Genomic DNA, 6,000 nt, shown 5'->3' on the forward strand with positions numbered 1-6,000 from the left:
CATTTTTAGCAAATTTTAAAGCCTCATAACTTTCACAGACTCGGCCGGATTGGAACGGACCCAATCCGGCGCGCGTGCACATTCCCCACCTGGACCTAATGGTGGGCACACGAAGCCGCTAGCGCCAAAAATGACTCACTGGCGCCCCCTCAAAGTTTGGATTTTAAAAATTTGTATTAAAAAAACGTGATGGTATGGAGGTGTGGAAAAAATCATACTGACCTTGTCTGTGATGGGGAACAACATATCAAAACCACGGCTCTCTGAGTAATGTCTTTGTGGGAGATAAATAATGGCCGAAAAATCGTTTCCATTATTATTATTATTATTACGTCTTTAATCTCGATTTTGACCCCCTGAACATTAACGAAAAGTCAATTTTATTTGACCAAATGATCAAAGTTGGTGTAAAATTTACTATTTTCAAGTCTGCGAAAGAAAGGGCCCAACGGCGCCCCCTGTGCACATTACATGGACGGGAAAAAATTAGTTTCACGAAAGTGAAAACAAAGTCCATATTCTGATTCTCCATGTCACACTGATCAAAAAAGTCAATCACAACATGCCTCTATCTCGCTTTATTCTTTTATAATTAGGCCCGAGCAACGGACACGCAGTGTCCCGCGAGGGACTCATTAAAACCGTTAACGGGGGACGAAAACGCAAGAATTCACGTGGCAAACGTGAACTGATATGCAAGTAACAGGGATCAAAACGTAGTGCTCCGCAAGCTCTAATTTTGGGTGGGGTTCGCGAGAGAGAATAGTAAAAGTTGGCTCTGTGGCGCCCCCTCAAACAGGCAGTTTACATTGACCCAATGGCGGAGCGGTCGCAAAAAAAATCATCGTACAAAAGTGACATTGGCCAGGGACATAGACCACGTCAGGACATGTCAAAAATGATATTATGACCCCGCCCTAAATGCTACAGGAAGTCGGCCATCTTGGCCCGAACCTCAAACCTTCAAAATCGTACCTCTTGAACTTCTGGCCCCTGATCCCCGAGTTTTCGATGGAACGCCTCCAATTTTGGCCAACGTGTCCCAAACCCATGTGGCTTTCAAAGTCATCAACTACATTTTTTCTAAACTATTGGGCGTGGTCATGACAAGGCCGCAACTGAGAGGCCATTTTTAGCAAATTTTAAAGCCTCATAACTTTCACAGACTCGGCCGGATTGGAACGGACCCAATCCGGCGCGCGTGCACATTCCCCACCTGGACCTAATGGTGGGCACACGAAGCCGCTAGCGCCAAAAATGACTCACTGGCGCCCCCTCAAAGTTTGGATTTTAAAAATTTGTATTAAAAAAACGTGATGGTATGGAGGTGTGGAAAAAATCATACTGACCTTGTCTGTGATGGGGAACAACATATCAAAACCACGGCTCTCTGAGTAATGTCTTTGTGGGAGATAAATAATGGCCGAAAAATCGTTTCCATTATTATTATTATTATTACGTCTTTAATCTCGATTTTGACCCCCTGAACATTAACGAAAAGTCAATTTTATTTGACCAAATGATCAAAGTTGGTGTAAAATTTACTATTTTCAAGTCTGCGAAAGAAAGGGCCCAACGGCGCCCCCTGTGCACATTACATGGACGGGAAAAAATTAGTTTCACGAAAGTGAAAACAAAGTCCATATTCTGATTCTCCATGTCACACTGATCAAAAAAGTCAATCACAACATGCCTCTATCTCGCTTTATTCTTTTATAATTAGGCCCGAGCAACGGACACGCAGTGTCCCGCGAGGGACTCATTAAAACCGTTAACGGGGGACGAAAACGCAAGAATTCACGTGGCAAACGTGAACTGATATGCAAGTAACAGGGATCAAAACGTAGTGCTCCGCAAGCTCTAATTTTGGGTGGGGTTCGCGAGAGAGAATAGTAAAAGTTGGCTCTGTGGCGCCCCCTCAAACAGGCAGTTTACATTGACCCAATGGCGGAGCGGTCGCAAAAAAAATCATCGTACAAAAGTGACATTGGCCAGGGACATAGACCACGTCAGGACATGTCAAAAATGATATTATGACCCCGCCCTAAATGCTACAGGAAGTCGGCCATCTTGGCCCGAACCTCAAACCTTCAAAATCGTACCTCTTGAACTTCTGGCCCCTGATCCCCGAGTTTTCGATGGAACGCCTCCAATTTTGGCCAACGTGTCCCAAACCCATGTGGCTTTCAAAGTCATCAACTACATTTTTTCTAAACTATTGGGCGTGGTCATGACAAGGCCGCAACTGAGAGGCCATTTTTAGCAAATTTTAAAGCCTCATAACTTTCACAGACTCGGCCGGATTGGAACGGACCCAATCCGGCGCGCGTGCACATTCCCCACCTGGACCTAATGGTGGGCACACGAAGCCGCTAGCGCCAAAAATGACTCACTGGCGCCCCCTCAAAGTTTGGATTTTAAAAATTTGTATTAAAAAAACGTGATGGTATGGAGGTGTGGAAAAAATCATACTGACCTTGTCTGTGATGGGGAACAACATATCAAAACCACGGCTCTCTGAGTAATGTCTTTGTGGGAGATAAATAATGGCCGAAAAATCGTTTCCATTATTATTATTATTATTACGTCTTTAATCTCGATTTTGACCCCCTGAACATTAACGAAAAGTCAATTTTATTTGACCAAATGATCAAAGTTGGTGTAAAATTTACTATTTTCAAGTCTGCGAAAGAAAGGGCCCAACGGCGCCCCCTGTGCACATTACATGGACGGGAAAAAATTAGTTTCACGAAAGTGAAAACAAAGTCCATATTCTGATTCTCCATGTCACACTGATCAAAAAAGTCAATCACAACATGCCTCTATCTCGCTTTATTCTTTTATAATTAGGCCCGAGCAACGGACACGCAGTGTCCCGCGAGGGACTCATTAAAACCGTTAACGGGGGACGAAAACGCAAGAATTCACGTGGCAAACGTGAACTGATATGCAAGTAACAGGGATCAAAACGTAGTGCTCCGCAAGCTCTAATTTTGGGTGGGGTTCATGAGAGAGAATAATAAAAGTTGGCTCTGTGGCGCCCCCTCAAACAGGCAGTTTACATTGACCCAATGGCGGAGCGGTCGCAAAAAAAATCATCGTACAAAAGTGACATTGGCCAGGGACATAGACCACGTCAGGACATGTCAAAAATGATATTATGACCCCGCCCTAAATGCTACAGGAAGTCGGCCATCTTGGCCCGAACCTCAAACCTTCAAAATCGTACCTCTTGAACTTCTGGCCCCTGATCCCCGAGTTTTCGATGGAACGCCTCCAATTTTGGCCAACGTGTCCCAAACCCATGTGGCTTTCAAAGTCATCAACTACATTTTTTCTAAACTATTGGGCGTGGTCATGACAAGGCCGCAACTGAGAGGCCATTTTTAGCAAATTTTAAAGCCTCATAACTTTCACAGACTCGGCCGGATTGGAACGGACCCAATCCGGCGCGCGTGCACATTCCCCACCTGGACCTAATGGTGGGCACACGCAGCCGCTAGCGCCAAAAAGTCCTTTAAATGTCTTTTAAGTGGCTTGTAAGTGGCCCGCCCATCCTCCGTGAAAATCGCCAGAGGTCTTAGCCTGGCAGCATGCTGGCTTCTGTCAGAGGTTTCTCCTGAAATTCGCCAGTTTTCCAAATTTCCCCCTTTCTTCACAAAAACTACACTTTTGGACTTGTATATACTTATACTACCCCTCTGTCACAGACATCAGCTTTAATTTGGACGTTTTTGCCTCCAAATTCACGTTTTTCTCAACTGTACAATAACAGGAAGTTCAATTCGACTGCTTCCTGTCCGTCTCTCTGTGTGTTCCTCATACTATATGGGTTTTACCAAATAATTGCTTCAACATCGAGGGTGCTGCAGGGCTGAAACCCCCTCTCAGCGACTCTTTGGGCAGCCAGGAATTTACCCCAATTACAAAATGATACAATATATTATTTTCTAAACTGTTAATCCGTTTCCTGCAAACACACAAGTGCACAGTCTCTCGTGACATTTATTTCACATCCGCTGTTTTTTTCTCAGCCGAAGTAGCTCCGTTGGTAGAGAGCTGGGTTAGTGTACAGGAGGTTGCTGGATCAAATCCTGACCTTGACTCTTTTTCATTTTTTTTTCTTTTGGACTCAGCACTTTCTGGGAGGAACATGCATCGTCGCCGATGGTTCCACACTCATTAAAAACAGGGAAATGATCCCTCCAGTGTGTTGCTGAGATCAAATTTCTGCCTGTGAATTTAGAAAACCCAAGCAGTCATCAGGCCCATGTTTCAAGTGAAGGAGGTTGCTAGTCCAAACACAGCCTTGACACTTTTCTATTGCTTTCACCTTTTACATGGGCCACTGCACACATTGTCACATGAGTACAGCACGTTTCATAAGATTTGCTGTGCCCGTGTAGCGTTATTGCTTGTGCATTGGATTTCCAACCATGAGATTGCTGGGTCAATTTTGACCTTTGCTCTTTTTTTTTTTTTAACCGCACCTACGGTCCCACTCTCATGAAAAACGCTTTCATATGCGACACTAAAGAGCTAGAAATGGGGAGATCGTAGGAAAACAATTGAGGCAACACTAGGGAAAATGTCGAAAACAATCGGGGAAATATATGGGGGAGGCATGACTTGAAGCTACCTCTCTCCTCCAGTGGGATGCTGGGAACTAACTTCTGCTCGATAACATAGACAAAAGTAGCGCACATCAGTATCAAACTACTATGGAGCTACAGCTCAGTGATAGTGAGCTTGTCTTTGGTGTAGGAGGTTGCTGGTTCAAATATGGCTGTGACACTTTTCTAATGCTTTCTCTTTTCTTGCCGGCAATTTAATAGGATTATGATACAGTGAAGTCTGTCTGTGATTTTAACAGTTTATACAGTTTTAAGAGTTTCTGCAATTTCAACAGTTTTTACAGTTTCTGCAACAAAATAGGGAACACAATTATGCCACTACATAGGGATTTTCACAATAGCACTATAATGCAATTAAAGAGACTTTCGCATATAATGCACAGTAATGCAACTTAAAGCGACTTTCGCATATAATGCACAGTAATGCAATTTAAAGAGACTTTCGCATATAATGCACTGTAATGCAACTTAAAGAGACTTTCGCATATAATGCACTGTAATGCAACTTAAAGAGACTTTCGCATATAATGCACTGTAATGCAACTTAAAGAGACTTTCGCATATAATGCACTGTAATGCAACTTAAAGAGACTTTCGCATATAATGCACTGTAATGCAACTTAAAGAGACTTTCGCATATAATGCACTGTATTGCAACTTAAAGAGACTTTCGCATATAATGCACTGTAATGCAACTTAAAGAGACTTTCGCATATAATGCACTGTATTGCAACTTAAAGAGACTTTCGCATATAATGCACTGTAATGCAACTTAAAGAGACTTTCGCATATAATGGACTGTAATGCAACTTGATAGGGATTTTCACATATAAAGCTGAATAATGCAACTTAATAGGGATTTTCGCATCAAAATGAGCGAGTTCAATCATGGGGCTCGCAAGGACCTAGTGTGATGAAGAGTGGTCGCAAGGGACGAGAGCGAGCGGGTGGTCGTAAGAGACGAGAGCGAGCGGGGAGTGCGCCAGGGGCGAGGGCCTTTATCGCCGCGCGCGGCTTTAATTATTATTATTATTACGTCTTTAATCTCGATTTTGACCCCCTGAACATTAACGAAAAGTCAATTTTATTTGACCAAATGATCAAAGTTGGTGTAAAATTTACTATTTTCAAGTCTGCGAAAGAAAGGGCCCAACGGCGCCCCCTGTGCACATTACATGGACGGGAAAAAATTAGTTTCACGAAAGTGAAAACAAAGTCCATATTCTGATTCTCCATGTCACACTGATCAAAAAAGTCAATCACAACATGCCTCTATCTCGCTTTATTCTTTTATAATTAGGCCCGAGCAACGGACACGCAGTGTCCCGCGAGGGACTCATTAAAACCGTTAACGGGGGACGAAAAC

Source organism: Gobius niger (assembly GCF_951799975.1).
Source record: "Gobius niger genome assembly, chromosome: 19".
Taxonomy (NCBI): domain Eukaryota; kingdom Metazoa; phylum Chordata; class Actinopteri; order Gobiiformes; family Gobiidae; genus Gobius; species Gobius niger.